The sequence below is a fragment of the Choloepus didactylus genome, chromosome 1 (assembly GCF_015220235.1).
Source record: "Choloepus didactylus isolate mChoDid1 chromosome 1, mChoDid1.pri, whole genome shotgun sequence".
Lineage (NCBI taxonomy): Eukaryota > Metazoa > Chordata > Mammalia > Pilosa > Megalonychidae > Choloepus > Choloepus didactylus.
Window position 1 is genome coordinate 192,186,972 of NC_051307.1, and position 16,237 is coordinate 192,203,208.

Below are 16,237 nucleotides of genomic sequence, written 5' to 3' on the forward strand. Positions count from 1 at the left end.
ACAGGATCCATTCACCTCGTTGCATGTCTCACAGCTTTGCTCCTCGTAGTTGCTCAATATTCCATTGTATGCATACACCACAGTTCACCATTCCGTTCCTCAGTCAGTGTACCCTTAGGCCACCTCCACCCATTGCAAGTCATGAACACTGCCTCCACAAACACCAGTGTGCAAATGTCTACCCATGTCTCTGCTCCCAGATCCTCCAAATACACACCCCACAATGAAGTCGCAGGACCCCATGGCCCCACATACTTAGCTTCGTGTAGAGCCACCACAGTGACCTCCAGAAAGGCTACACCATCTGCCTCCTCATCAGCAGTAAATAGGTACATCCCTCTCTCCATGTTTTCTCCAGTACTTTTACCTCCTTTCTTCTGCCTGTTCAAATCTACTGTTGTATCCCTCCATTGTCTTTTTCATCTCCTCCATTATGCCCTTCATTCCCGTAAGTTCTGTCATTTGTTTTTTCAAGTTTATGAATTCTTCCTTATGGTCATTGTAAGAAAGGAATAAGTTTCGTTTTCACATAGAGACAGCATGGAATAAGGGAAATGGAGGCAAAACCAGTTTAAACAAGCCCCAGACAAAGAGAAGAGAGAATCTGCCTGATGTAAAGAGACATGAGGTAGTATCAGAGGCGGGAACTCACAGCAAAAAATAAAAATTTGGGGGGGCATTGGCTAATCAGTTCAAAATCTCACTAATGAGCTAGTTGGCTCTCTGGGATTGGCTGTACAAATTAAAATCTCAAAAGATGAATTAGTTAGTGTTCTCGGATAGGCTGTAACCTCTGTAGTACCCAGTCAATGGGGAAACAGGGGAGGGACTTGCGAATTAGGAGTAGGGGATTTAAACATCGCCATTCTCTTCCTCTGGCGCGCCAGCCTCCCGCGTGTTTGGCTGGACGCCCCATCTTGCAAGATTGTAAATAAATTCTTTTCTCCTCCAGAACCGAGAGAGCGTTTATTCCCTTACAGGCACCGCTTTATTTCCGACAACTTGGGGGCTCGTCCGGGATCCAAAGCTTCGGAGGGGGACCCCCGAGGTGGACAAAGGGAAGGCGCGCCCCGCTGATTGAGCGGTCTCGGACTCCGCCATTGGGGGCCCATCTCCGGCAGCTAAAGGGCCCGAGACCAGACGCTTGGATCTGCCGGTTGTGGATGAGAAAAGGGGGAAAGGGCTTGCCTCTGTTTGACCAGGCAACTCCGTGCACGGACCAAGGTAAGGAAAGTAATATATTGCCTTGGTGGTCGGGAATTCCTGATGAGTCTGGAGCTGCTTGTGTGTGACTGAGACGTGCGACATACTGCACGAAGCGAGTGCGGAGTCTCAATCTGCGGTTCCCTTCTCCCGCGAGGGAAAGGGCCAGAGACAGACGAAGCGAAAGGAACTGAGAGAAAGAAGCCCAGACAAGACTCAGGATGGGAAATAGAGGCAGTTGGCCGGCCGGGGAAGAAGAAAAGGGGGCACCTATAGAGTCCCTCGGGGACATCCCTCCAGATAGCCCACTAGGTAGGATGTTAAAATATTGGACCGATAGCGATCGGACCAAGGGAAAGGACAAAAAGAAAATGATTAAATACTGTTGTTACATTTGGACTGAAGAAAGCATTTCACCACCAGACGTATTCTGGCCAAAGTATGGGTCAGAGGAGGACTGGCTCTGTGCCAACCTTGTAATTTATGTTAATGAGAAGAAACCCTTTTCTAAGGAGGAGTCTGATTATGCCACGTGCTGGCTAAAGAACAAAAAAACTCCCCTTTACCTTGTGAAAGATAAAAACCCAAACTTGGAAGATGAGTTGGTAGAATCTAAACCCTGGGACCCCTTATTAAGCCTTCCTCCTCCCTACTATTCCCCTCCTCCCCCAGGGCAGAGATTGTTAGAGTCTGAGGACCTAATAAGGTCCGCACAGGTTCCAGGGGAATCAGGAGGCCCATCGGCGCCAACTGCCCCACCAGATATGACCCATCAATGGTTGAGGAAAGAATTAATACAGTGCAAAAAGGATGTACAGAATTTTCCATTTCCAAAAACTCTTGAAGGAAAGAGAGTAAGGGAACATCACCCCGTTAAATCCCTTTACCCCTTGAGGGAGGTGCCTATGGGGCCAAAGGAAGTCGGGTATGTAAATGCCCCATTAACGAGTGCAGAAGTAAGAAATTTTAAGAAGGAGATGAAATTGCTAATAGAGGACCCAATGGGGCTGGCTGAGCAAATAGATCAGTTCCTAGGCTCTAGCCTATACACGTGGTCTGAACTTATGTCCATATTAAACATCCTCTTTACAAAAGAGGAGAGAGGAATGATAAGAGGGGCTGCTATGAAAGAATGGGAAAGGCAACACCCGCCAGGGCAAGGGGTGATGGCAGCAGAGCAAAAATTTCCAAATACTGACCCTGATTGGGATAATAATGATAAAGAGGATAGGGCACAAATGAAGGATCTCAGAGACCTCATTGTAGAGGGAATAAAATTGGCGGTACCCAAATCTCAAAATTTGGATAAGGCCTTTGAGGTAAATCAAGAGAAAGATGAGTCTCCCTCTGCTTATCTACAAAGATTGAGAGAACAAGTAAGGAAATATTCAGGTATGAACCCTGATGACCCTGTAGCCCAGGGAATGTTAAAGGTCAGCTATGTGAAGGGATCTTGGCCTGATATTCGGAAAAAGATTCAGAAAATAGATGGATGGATGAATAAGCCATTGGAGGAGTTATTAAGGGAAGCACAGAAAGTATTTGTAAGAAGGGAGGACGAAAAACAAAAGCAGCAGGCTAAAGTCATGATAGCCACTGTTGACCACTTGGTCAAGAAAAGATTAGAAACAGGAAATGGAGGATGCAGACAGAGGCGAGATAGGGGAGGGGGCTGGGCTGATTTAAAAAAAGGAGCAAGGAAAATGCAGAACTCTGCAGGGTGTTATCATTGTGAAAAGCCTGGCCATTTCAAAAGGGAGTGCCCAGACTTACAGAAGGAGGGTCGAGTTATACCGCTAATGAATTTTGAAGACTAGGAGAGTCAGAGGCTCCTCATCTCAGAAGCCCACCGGGAGCCTTTAGTAAATTTAAAGGTGGGCCCATATCAAGAGGAAATTACATTCTTGGTAGACACTGGAGCAGCTTGCTCCTCTGTAAATCATCTTCCAAAGGGGGCCAGGCTCTCTGGCAGTTCCCTCACCGTCACAGGGGTAAAAGGGGAGGGATTTAAAGTTCCCATTCTTGAACCTACTAACATTTGTTGGGAAAATAATCAAATCATAGCTCCCTTGTTGCACATCCCAGAAGCTGGGAGTAATTTATTAGGAAGAGACCTAATAATACCTATGGGACTGGATTTAGAGGTAAGGAATGGACGGATTGAGGTTTTGGCCCTGCTCACTGAAGAAGATGAAAGAGACATTAAGGAGGAGGTATGGGTAAAAGAAGGAAACAGGGGAGGGTTGCAAATTCCCCCAATTAAAATCAAGTTAAAAAAGGAAGGGGAGGTCGTGTGCCAGAAACAATATCCTATTCCTCTTAAAGGAAGACAGGGACTCCAACCCATCATTGAGGGTCTCCTTCGGGATGGACTCTTGGAAACCTGTATGTCCTCTTTTAATACTCCCATTCTCCCCATTCAGAAACCAGATGGTAGCTGGAGAATGGTGCAGGATCTAAGGGCCATTAATAAAATTGTCCAGGTTCGACACCCTGTAGTTCCTAATCCTTACACTCTCCTGAGTAAAATTCCCTTCCATCATAAGTGGTTTAGTGTAGTAGATTTAAAGGATGCCTTCTGGGCCTGTCCCCTTGATCCAGAAAGTAGAGACCTGTTTGCCTTTGAGTGGGAAGATCCCTTCAATGGGCGAAAGCAGCAATACAGATGGACGGTCTTACCTCAGGGTTTCACGGAGTCCCCCAATCTCTTTGGGCAAGAGTTAGAGAGGGTACTGGAAAAATTTCCAGTCCCACCTGAAATCACCCTTCTGCAATATGTAGATGATCTATTAATATCAGGTAAAGAAAGGCAAGTGGTGGCTCAAGCTACGAAAAATCTACTGAACTTTTTAGGGGAACAAGGATTAAGGGTATCTAAAAGTAAACTGCAATTTGTAGCAAGGGAAGTTAAGTACCTAGGCCACCTCATAAGTGAAGGAAAAAGAAAAATCCATCCAGAAAGAATCCAGGCCATAGTAGAGCTGCCTCTTCCTCAAACAAAAAGAGAGCTAAGAAAATTCCTGGGATTGGTAGGGTACTGTAGATTGTGGATAGATTCTTTTGCATCTCGAACTAAAGAGCTATACCAAAAATTACTAGAGGAAGAGCCTGACAAGATAGAATGGGAGGAAGTGGAAATAAAGGCATTAAATGAACTCAAGCAGGCACTGGTGCAAGCTCCTGTTCTAGCACTTCCTTCCCTCGAAAAACCCTTTCACCTGTTTGTTACAGTAGATAAGGGAACAGCTTTGGGGGTCCTAACCCAAATCTGGGGAGGCCAAAGAAGGCCGGTGGCTTTCCTTTCGAAGGTTTTAGATCCAGTCTCTAGGGGGTGGCCTGGGTGTGTTCAAGCCATTGCAGCAACTGCCCTTTTAGTAGAAGAAAGCAGGAAATTAACCTTTGGAGGGGCATTAGTAGTTAGTACTCCTCATCAAGTGAGAACTATTCTGTCTCAAAGGGCAGGGAAATGGTTAACTGATTCTCGAATCTTAAAATATGAAGCAATCCTAATGGAAAAAGATGATTTGGTCTTAACAACAGATCATAGCCTAAACCCGGCCTCCTTCCTCTGGAAGGGGCCTGAGCAAGTAGAGACCCCTGAGCATGACTGTTTAGACCTAATTGAATACCAAACTCGAGTCCGACCTGACCTAAGGGATCTTCCCCTGCACTCGGGGGAAAGACTGTTCATAGATGGATCCTCCAAAGTCCTAGAAGGAGAAAGGCACAATGGCTATGCAGTTGTGGATGGGATAACTTGTGAAGTAAAAGAAGCTAGCCGATTGCCCAATAAGTGGTCAGCTCAAACTTGTGAATTGTATGCACTAAATCAAGCCCTCAAATTATTAGAAGGAAAGGATGGTACAATATACACTGACTCTAAGTATGCCTTTGGGGTAGTCCACACCTTTGGAAAGATCTGGGAAGAAAGGGGATTAATCAATAGCAAAGGAAAAGAACTGGTTCATGGGGAATTGGTGAAACAAGTATTAACCAATCTACTCTTACCTAGAGAAATATCAGTGGTGCATATAAATGGACACCAGAAGGGACCTACTTTTGAGGCAAAAGGCAATAGGTTGGCTGATGAAAAGGCTAAGGAGGCCTCTCTCTACCCCCCTTTAAAAATAATGATCCTAATACCCTCTATCCCTAAGGAATTTGGGGTCCCTACATTCTCTGCCAAAGAAGTAAAAGAGTTGAAACAGTTAGGAGCAACCTTAAATGATCAGGGGAAATGGTTTCTCCCAGATGGCAGACAAATGTTAAATAAACAAATAATGAGGGAGATATTAGCAGTCCTACACCAGGGGAGTCATTGGGGGGTACAAGCCATGTGTGATGTAGTACTTAGACAATTTGGATGTGTAGGCCTTTATACAGTTGCTAAACAAATCTGTGAGCGGTGCATAATTTGTCAAAAAATTAATAAAAAGGTTTTAAGAAAACAGGTACAAGGGGGAAGAGAGCCGGGCCTGAGACCATTCCAGAGCATTCAAGTTGATTATACTGAAATGCCACCAATCGGTCGTTTAAAATATATTTTGGTAATTGTCGACCACCTCACTGGATGGGTGGAAGCCTACCCTCTATCCTCAGCTACAGCATTGGGAACTTCTAAAGTTATCCTTGAACAAATCATTCCCCGTTATGGGTTAGTGGAAAATATAGACTCTGATAATGGCAGTCACTTTACCTCCTGTGTGTTGCAGAATGTCATGAGAAGCCTGGGTGTCACTTGGGACTTCCACACTCCCTGGCATCCACCATCCTCTGGGAGAGTGGAAAGAATGAATCAAACCATAAAGAAACATCTTTCTAAATTAGTTTTGGAAACAAAGTTACCTTGGATCAAGTGCTTACCTATAGCTCTACTAAGAATCAGGACTGCCCCTAGAAAAGAACTGGGAATTTCCCCTTATGAAATGCTTTTTGGTTTGCCTTTCCCCAGGTGGACTGGAGAGCTCCCCTCCCTAGACACAAAAGATCTTTTTCTTAAGAATTATATACTGGCCTTGTCTTCTACTTTATCATCTCTCAGGCACTGTGGACTGCTGGCTCAGACCCCGCCTCTTGAATTTGCTGCCCATCGACATCAGCCTGGCAGCTGGGTTCTGATCCGGTCGTGGAAAGAATCCAAACTTCAACCGATCTGGGAAGGACCCTATCAGGTCTTGCTGACAACTGAGACGGCAGTCCGAACGGCAGAAAGAGGCTGGACTCATTACACACGAGTGAAGGGACCGGTGCCTGAACCAGACGATAAGTATCCAGCAACTCAACCTGAATCCTGGAAAGTGACTCCTACCTCAGATCCCCTAAGGATCACTTTAAATAGGCAACAGTTGAAAGAACATACTAGGAGGGAGGAAGGGCTGAATTAAACCCTATGTTTGCATTGTGCTCTGTGTATAGCTTAATGATGAAATTGCTTATACTGATCATAATGTTCTATATTCAAGGAGTAACAGGTTCTGCTAAGCTGGTTATAAGTGTAGTCAAAGGCTTAAAGTCTCAAACTGTACAATTTGATGTTTGTCAAGTAATGAGCTGTAAAAATCTAAAACGTCAGCAACAACTGAGGGAGGAATATAAGCATTTATGTAAGCAGACTGTTCAAATAGAAAGCAAGATTGTTGGGGGGCGAACATTTGAGAGTATAACTTATGAGACACCTAACCCCTGTTATTCTTGGGACACTGCTTGGTGGACCACACAGTATGAGGGATGGGTCTTACCCAGGTTGGAGGAAAAACCATTAAGGGAAACTTGGCTGGAATTTAACTCTCCAGTTCAAATTGACCCCAAGGTCATTAGAACACTTAAGACCAAAGACTTAAAGCAAACCACAGAAATAGAGACAGGTTATGGAAATACAAATGCCTGGGTAGAATGGGGCAAACATACCATCCAGAGTCTAAACAGAAGTGACTGTTATGCTTGTACAACCAAACAACCCACTGTTCAGATTATGCCCTTCCCCTTGGGGATGAAAAAGCATGAAAGGGAGTTTAAATGTATAACACTCCTCTTTCAAAATGCTACTCCTGGTGAAAGTTGTAGTACGTTGTCCTCCCTTTTCCCTCCAGTCCAGAAGGGAAGTGTCAAAGCCATACCAGCGTCTCACCTCGGTCCCGGAAACCACTCTGCCTGTCTCTCCAGATGGGAAGAAGGGCTCCAGGATCTTGGTACCATGGCTCTGTGTACACAGGTGTGGAATGTGAGCAAGGATAGTACTGGCAACTTCTCCAGCCTAACTATACCCCGAGCAGACCTCTGGTGGTACTGTGGGAAGGGCATCCTCTGGCCAACACTACCTGAAAGGTGGGGAGGAACCTGTGCTCTGGTTCAATTGGCTATCTCATTTACCCTGGCATTTGAAAGTAATAAAAAAGTACCAACCCAAGGCAAAGGAGAAAGAAAAATGTACAAAGTGTACCTAGTTCCTTCAATAAAAAAATGTTTGTAGATAGTATAGGGGTTCCCCAGAAAGTTCCTAATGAGTTTAAAGCTAAAAATCAAGTAGCTGCAGAATTTAAATCGTCCTTATTCTGGTGGGTCACCATCAATAAAAATGTCAATCATCAGCTAAAATTTATCAACTATACCAGGGATGTCATTAAAGAAATAGCAGAACAGTTAGATGCCACTAGCCGAATGGCATGGGAAAACAGAATGGCCCTAGACATGATGCTAGCTGAAAAAGGAGGCATCTGTGCTATAGTTGGGGGAAATTGTCGCACATTCATCCCCTATAATACCGCGCCTAATGGAACTATCACCAAAGCCCTACAAGGCTTAACAGCCTTATTTCAGAAACTAGAAAAGAATTCTAGCATTAACAACCCACTCATAGAATGGTTGGAAAATTGGTTCGAGAAATGGAAAGGAATTGCAACATCTATTTTAATTTTCCTTATCATTCCAGCCAAAATGTTTATAACAGCTGGGTGCTACATAATCCTGTGTGCTCAAAGGCTAGTTCAAAAACCCATCAAAACCACTAGAATCAAAAATAAGAAAGATCCGTATGATGAGGAATGTGAAAAAGCCCTTAGCAAATTTGAGAATCTAAAATGTGAAAACTAAAAGTGTTTAAAAAAGAAAGAGGAGGGAATCTGTAAGAAAGGAATAAGTTTCGTTTTCACATAGAGACAGCATGGAATAAGGGAAATGGAGGCAAAACCAGTTTAAACAAGCCCCAGACAAAGAGAAGAGAGAATCTGCCTGATGTAAAGAGACATGAGGTAGTATCAGAGGCGGGAACTCACAGCAAAAAAATAAAAATTTGGGGGGGGCATTGGCTAATCAGTTCAAAATCTCAATAATGAGCTAGTTGGCTCTCTGGGATTGGCTGTACAAATTAAAATCTCAAAAGATGAATTAGTTAGTGTTCTCGGATAGGCTGTAACCTCTGTAGTACCCAGTCAATGGGGAAACAGGGGAGGGACTTGCGAATTAGGAGTAGGGGATTTAAACATCGCCATTCTCTTCCTCTGGCGCGCCAGCCTCCCGCGTGTTTGGCTGGACGCCCCATCTTGCAAGATTGTAAATAAATTCTTTTCTCCTCCAGAACCGAGAGAGCGTTTATTCCCTTACAGGCACCGCTTTATTTCCGACAGTCATCCAGTGTCCTTCTTATATCCTTCATCTCTTTTGCTATGTCTTCCCTCAGTTCATTGACTTGATTTTTGAAATGATTTAGATTTGTTTGAACATCTCCAATTAGTTCTTCCTTCAGCTCATTGAATTGATTTAGCAATATTTGCTTCAACTCCTGTATCTCAGTTGAACTATTAGTTTGTTCCTTTGGCTGATTCATATTTTCGTGTTTCCTAATATGGCTGGTTATCCTAAGCTGTCTAGGTGTCTGACTTTCTTGATGAGTTTATTCTGCAGCTTGTTTTCTTTTACCTAGGATTTTCTTGTTGGTTGGCTTTGTTCTCTAACCTTTGGTGTTTAGTTCAGCTTATTCTAGACCTTAAACTTAGATACTGTTTAGTTGATCAGAGATTTTCCACCTCTTGTTTTTCTGTTTCTTGCCCTGCCTCTAGGTAGCCTTTTTGTGTGGTGATCTCCTCAGATATTGTCAGTCCCAGTAAGATTTTCCTAGTCCATAGAGGCCCAGGTCTCGGGAGGAGGGTATGGAGTTCCCTTGAAAATGAGACCCCCCTGTGAGGCCTTTAGACTCTGTGCTTCACCTAAGCTGTCCAGCAGGTGATGCTTGCCAGCCCGCAGTTCCCCCACCAGTATAAGGAGGTGGGGAGCCTTTAGTTCTCCAGATGACCCTAACCCAGTCCAGGACGTGGCTGACTGAAGCTAGTTAATGAATTCCAAACCCTGGGATCTGAGTTCCCCAAAGGGCTGGGAAGTTATGGTGTTCAGCGATTTTTCTCCGCAACTAGTCTTATTGCTTTGTCTCTCAGAGCTATCTCAGCTCTGTTCTTGCCTGGGCCCAAATTGCAAGTCTTTGAGGCCTTCTGTAGTGGGCTTCTTAGAGTAATTGCTTTAGAAAAAGAGAAAAAAATTGAAAAAAAAAAAAAAAAAAGGAAGGGTCCAGTATGGACTACTTACAGTCCTTGCAGATCTAATGGGCTATTGAATTGCTAAAAGACCAGGAGTTGAGGGTGATTAAGGAGCAATCAAGAAAGCAGAGAAGCTGGCTTTTCAGACAAATGTTCTCCCTCCCTGGATTTGCGTATGTGTCCGATTCTGTTTGAGCCCTGACCTTCTCCGTATTATGTTCAACTGACTCCAAAAAGTTTTTGTTTTTATTTTGTTTTCTTTTTTTTTTTCTTTTTTTCTTTTTTTCTGTTTTGCTAGCCCTATCTTCTCTCTGCTGGGCTGACTGCTCCCAGATTTTCCAGTGTCTGCTCTCAGTTTTTCTATGGTTGCAGCTTTCATTCTCCCTCCTGGTTCCCAGTACCCTTGGCCCCTCCTCCCTCAAGACTGTGCTTGGCAAGGAGGGGCGCAGGCCCCCTGGCCACAAGAACTTATAGATTTCACTGATCTCAGCTGTTCCACACGTTCTTGAGTGTTGTATGGAGTTTGTCCAATCTCAAATTCCTTTGTGGTGTTTGGTCCACACAACTATATATCCAGTATTTGCTGAAGTTCAAAAAGAAAAACACTAGAAACAAAGAAAAAATAAAAAAAGACTGGAACAAGTAGATTTTTACCAGCACCTCAAAATGACTTAGATGGATGGGACAGTGTCAATTTAAAAAAGAATATGCTTCATGCCATGGGGACAATCACACAATATCCAGACTCAAAGTCAGAAGTAGGAAATGTGGCTAGTGATTTTAAACAGAAAACACAAATCTCAGAATCACTAACTTCAGGACTAAAAAGACCACAGCTTACTTTCCAGCTTGTCAGGCATAAAGATAGTCATGGGATACTTTTCCACAGGGAAAAAAATATTTCTCAAAACATTGCTTCTTCAAGAGCAAAAGTGGTCCAATATAAAATAGGATCAAGATGACTACTACTAAACTGATGGGAGAAATTGTAAGTTCTCAGTAGCCATCCTGCAAGGGAAATAAAAGATGGGCATTAATTCCCATGTGCTACTGACAGGAAAAATGATGGCTTCCAGTATGTCCAGAGGTTTCTGTTTCTGGTATTCTTGTACTTTATTTCTTGAAATATGTGAAGCTCAAGGGAAAATTTAATTACCACTGCCTAATTAATGCAAAAGAAGAATTCCTGTTAAACTTGTTTAGAATGATGATTATGAAGGAAGACTTCCCAAATCGAAAGGTCAAAGTTGTCTTTGGTAAAGCTTAAATTTTTTCCTACCTCTTGCTCAATTCAATTTATTGCTAAAAACATGGTTATAAAGTTAAAGAATAGTAGGTACAAGTTAAATATCAACATTAAAAGTGAATACTCAAAGACAGCGGAGTGGTGAGGTCTAGGTTGTAGTTACTCCTCCGGGGCAGTTGGTAGAAAGCCAGGAACTGTGTGGACTTACTCTGGCTTTGTGACATGTTCAGAATTGGTCTGCCAACTGTGAGGCTGCTAGTGGTCCACCACTACCCATACTCCTCTTCTCCCTCTGTAGGAGAATTCCCATATATTAGCTGGGCTTCGGGCCTCTCAAAAATGTTACCCTTAAAAGCCTGACTTGCACAAGGTGTGGCAGTATGAAGTTCTGGCCAATGAGGTAGAAACAGAAGTGTGGTGTGTGTAACTTCCTGGAACCATCCTTAAGGGGAGGGGCCTGCATATTCCCTTCCTTTTTCTCCTTCCTGCTGACTGGAATGTGGATAGAAAGACTAGAATGCTAGACATCTTGAATTACCCTTTGAGATAGCAGAACAGAAGGCTTGAAGGAGCTTCAGTCCCTGTTAAATGAACTGGCTTTATCAGTCTGAATGCTGGCTGGGACCAGTGATGTCATCAGTAGTTCCAGTTCTACTCTATTGCTCAGCGTTAAGTGAGATCCAATGCCTCAATAGGAATCCATAAGGACCCAGTAAACAGGATGTATAGCTACTCCTCCCCTGTGGCCAGGTAGATTCCTAAGCTTCCCTCTACACCCATTTGCCAAGTTGAGAAGAAGGTGGTAGAAGGGAGAAACTTCTGTGACTGTGAGATGATCTTCAAATTCTCTGAATATCTATCAATAAAAGACAAAGGTATCTAAAGAGGATGATTTAAATCAAAAGAGACTGAAACACCATTTGTAGGGACATTCAAGGTTTGTTTGTTTTCCTTCGCCTGTGGTTGGGGACTTAGGGAGAGATTAGATCAATCATAAGAAATAAAAAAGCAACATCTTCTTTGAATATCTGGAGCATATTGGGTTTGAACACATAATCTACTTTATTTTCTTTATGGCCAGCCTTGTAGAGTGCTGGAAGCATACTTAGGGAAGAATTATGCATACTGAAACCAGAAAGTTTAGAAGTCATGGTATGACTGAAGCCACCAAGGAGACCATGCACAGTATTTCTTTTATCAGCAGAGACTGTGGACACATTTTGTAAACAAAAGACTGTGGTGATGAAATAATAGAGATTATGCCAATCTTTACACATAGAAGAATAAATCACATACTCTGTGGGGTTCTTGACCAATGCTAGTACAAGAGGACACCTGTAAGCAGATTGTAGAAACTTCAGAAATTCCTCAACCCAGTCCCCAATAAAACCTAGACCCTGACCCTTGGCAAGTAATGTCTCCTTCCCCATTAGAGCCCAAGCTCCATTAAGGCAGTGACAACATCTGCTTTTGTTGACCATTGTATGTCCAGTTCTCACAACAGGGCCTGGCACATAAAGAAGTTCAATAATAAATATTTGATGACTGTATGAATGAGTACCTATTTTTTTCTTTATTTTCAAAACATTCTCCTATGAAGAGATGATGCATTTCTATTCAAAGGAAACAAATTATTAAAAAATTTTATTTATAAATATGTTACAGTACTTAAAAAAAACTGTTTCTCTATAGACATCTTTAACAGAAAACACTAGAAGTAAATGGAGCAAAAGCTACAGACATTTGAGGGAAAGAAAGTTGTGACTCAAGCAGGGGAAGGGGCTCAAGGGTTGGTCTCCCAGGTTGTCATCAGGAGCCAGGGTCTCAGGACTGGGACAGAGGAGAGGCAGGTACCGCAGTCTCATATTGGCCCAAATATCTGCAGTAACTATTGTGAATAAGGCACTGTGCTGGGCAGTTCATTTTTGCATCTCCATTAATCCTGACAGCAATCTTGTGAGAGAAGAGTGATTCCCATTTAGCCAGGTCAGAAAGGATGAACACCTGGTTGAAGGTCACACAGGTAGTGACTGGAGTGACCTCTGACCCAGGCCTGTCTCATGCTTCCGCCACCCAGCCCCGCCTGGCACACCTGCTCAGGGAGCAGCCTCTGCTCCTCAGGTGTCCCAGTCTCCTTCCAGTTCTCCAGAGTGGCTCAGGGCAATGAGATGCTCCGATCCTTCCTTTGTCTGGTAAACTTCAAGCTCAGTCTTCAGAAAAAGCTCAGATGCCATTGCTCCAGGAAGCTCTATTGGATCACCCCTAATCATATTCCACTACAGCTCTGTCACAATTGTAAAATTGCATTCAATGTGTGGTTACTTCATTAATGCATTTCCCACACTATATGGAGATAATGTTTGTTTTCACTCTCTATTGTCACCTTGGTGCCTAGAACAGTGCTGGTCTACAGGAAACCTTGATAAATATTTGTTGAATGAACAAAGGAGTTTGTTTTGAGTGTATGAATCTGCCCCAGGTATCATTTCTACAACCACTTTTACTGGTTTCCCCCAGCACAGTGTGCTAGGAGGATGCCCCATGTGCCTTTTGATGTGTATTTCTGTTGTATGGAAACGTAGGCAAGGCAATAGGGATCACAGCGTAATTTTAATTAACATATTTTAATAGAATATATTATCAATTTTCTTCAAGATCCTGACATAGTACTAGTCTGGGAATTAGTCTGGGGACTAGTACTAGTCTGAGGACTATGTCATATCAGAATCTTTAACAAATTAACACAATTTCTTCTTAAGGAATGGAGAAAAATGAAATCATTCCTTGTTAAAATTAAATTATTGAAATGAAATAATGAAAGTTTCATTATTAAATATAGGTCTTTGGAGACTAGATAGTTCATACTTTATTATCTAGTAAGATAGTCTACAAATTTTATATATTCTCTGTCTCTATCAATGAAAAATTTCAGGGAAGCAAGCTATTTGTGCTCTATCAGACTCATACTCCTATGAACTGAATCAATGACAGGCAACTTAAATTTAAATTTGAAAAGAAATATGTTGCAAATCATATACCTGACAAGGGACTTGTATCTAGAAAGTATAAAGAACTCTTAGAACTCAGCAATAATAAGACAAACAGCCCAATTAAAAACGGGCAAAAGATCTTGATAGATATTATCCAAAGAAGATACAAATGACCAATAAGCACATGAAAAGATGCTCAATATCAATAATCATTAGGGAAAAACAAATCAAAGTCACAGTGAGATACCATTTCATACCAACTAGAATGGCTATAACCAAAAAGACAGTATTGATACTGTGTTGGCAAGGATATGAAGAAATTGGAACACTCATACACTGCTGGTGAGAATGTAATATGATGCAGCCACATTAGGAAATAGCTTGGTAGTTTCTCAAAATGTTATCCATCAAGTTACCATATGTCTCAGAAATTCCACACCTAGGTATCTCTCCAAGAGAAATAAAACAAATGTCCACACAAAAACTTGTGTGTGAGTGTGCATAGCAGCATTATTCACAAAAAGTGGAGATAACTAAATTACCATCAACTGTTGAATGGATAAATAAAATGTGTTATATCCACAGAATGTAATATTATCCAGCAATAAAAAGGAAATACCAATACCTGCTACAAAACGGATGTACTTTAAAAACATTACAATAAGCAAAAGAAGCAAGATGCAAAAAATCATGTATCATATGATTCCATTTATATGGAATTTCCAGAATAGGCAAATCTACAGAGATACAAAGTAGATTAGTGGTTGCTGGGGACTGAGGCAAGGGGGAAATGGGAGTGATTGCTAAGGGATATGGGGTTTCTTTCTAGGGGTAATGAAAATGTTCTCAAAATGATTGTGGTGATGGTTGTACAACTCTGTGAATAAAACTACTGAATTGTACAAGTTAAATAGATTAATTGCATGGCATGAATTATATTTCAATAAAGCTGTTTAAAATGCTATAAATATCCTTTAAAAATATTGGTGAACATATTCAAAGTCCTCTATACCTCATAATGTAGTAAGACTGATGTTGTTCTGCTTTATATATCTAGTACAACTTATGACAAAGATGCCAGAATAAAAAAACTACACATCATTCTCACAAACATTGATATAGGCATCCTAAACAAAACACAAGCAAAATTAAATTCAGCAATATATTAAAAGAATAGTAACAAAGAAAGGAGTTATGCCAGGAATGAAAAAAAATGGTTTGACATTAGGAAGTCTAATAATAAATAGAATATGTCATGAGAATGATATAAGAAGAAAAATCATATAATTTCAGTAGAAGCTAAAATCTTATCTTTAACATCCATCATTTCCTGTTCTCTACAAGGGCCTGGCATTGCCTGATTCTAAGCAGCTTGCTTTGCATCATGTCTTTTTTGGTAGATTGAGTTATGTACCCCAGAAAAAGCATATTCTTAATCTTGATCTTATTCCTGTGGTATGAACCTGTTGTAAATAGCATCTTTGAATTGCTATTTTTAGTTAAGGTGAGGCAAACTGAATCAGAACGGGTCTTAAACCACTGGAGGCTTTATAAAGAAAAGGCCACAAGGAGGAGCCAAAAGCAGGAAGTCAGCCCCACTAGGAAGAGAAAGGAGAGGACATTGCCATGTGACCCGAGGCAAGGGCATAAGCCCATCAAAACTTGCCAGCCAGCCGGAGCCTCCCTATCCAGAACGCCACCCATCTGGGAGGAAGCAAGCCTTCCAGCCTCTGAAACAGTGAGCCAATTAATTCTTGTTGCTAAGCCAACCCATGGTATGGTATTTGTCTAGCAGCCTGACAGTTTTCCTTGACATTTGTGCCCAGCTTGAGACATTTTGGCTTGTGAATAAAAGAAAGATCAAGGATCCAGGATTCCCAGCTTGCATTACATTTATTTTTGTTGATAGTGGTAGTGTAGATAGCAGGAAGGGTCCCAAGAGTCCACGTGGCAAGGAGAGCCTGGCTTTTCAGAGCTTCTGTGTAGCATGTCATGACCTACAGTGCTTTAGAAGAAGAAAGCAGCTAGGAGGACAAATATGGTCCAAGTGGATGCTACAGATTCTATGGCCAGCTGGTCTATCTCATAGCTGGGTAATGAGATGATGCCAATCAACATGCTTCCCCTTGGTGCCCTGTTATATTAGGAAATGCCTGAAACTGGAAGTGAAGTGTGAAAAGTCATAAGAGATAGTTAGCTTTCTCATATAAACAGTATTTACAATGTCCATTTGGATGCTAGCCTGGAGATGGCCATATCCTTGTTTTCAAGTT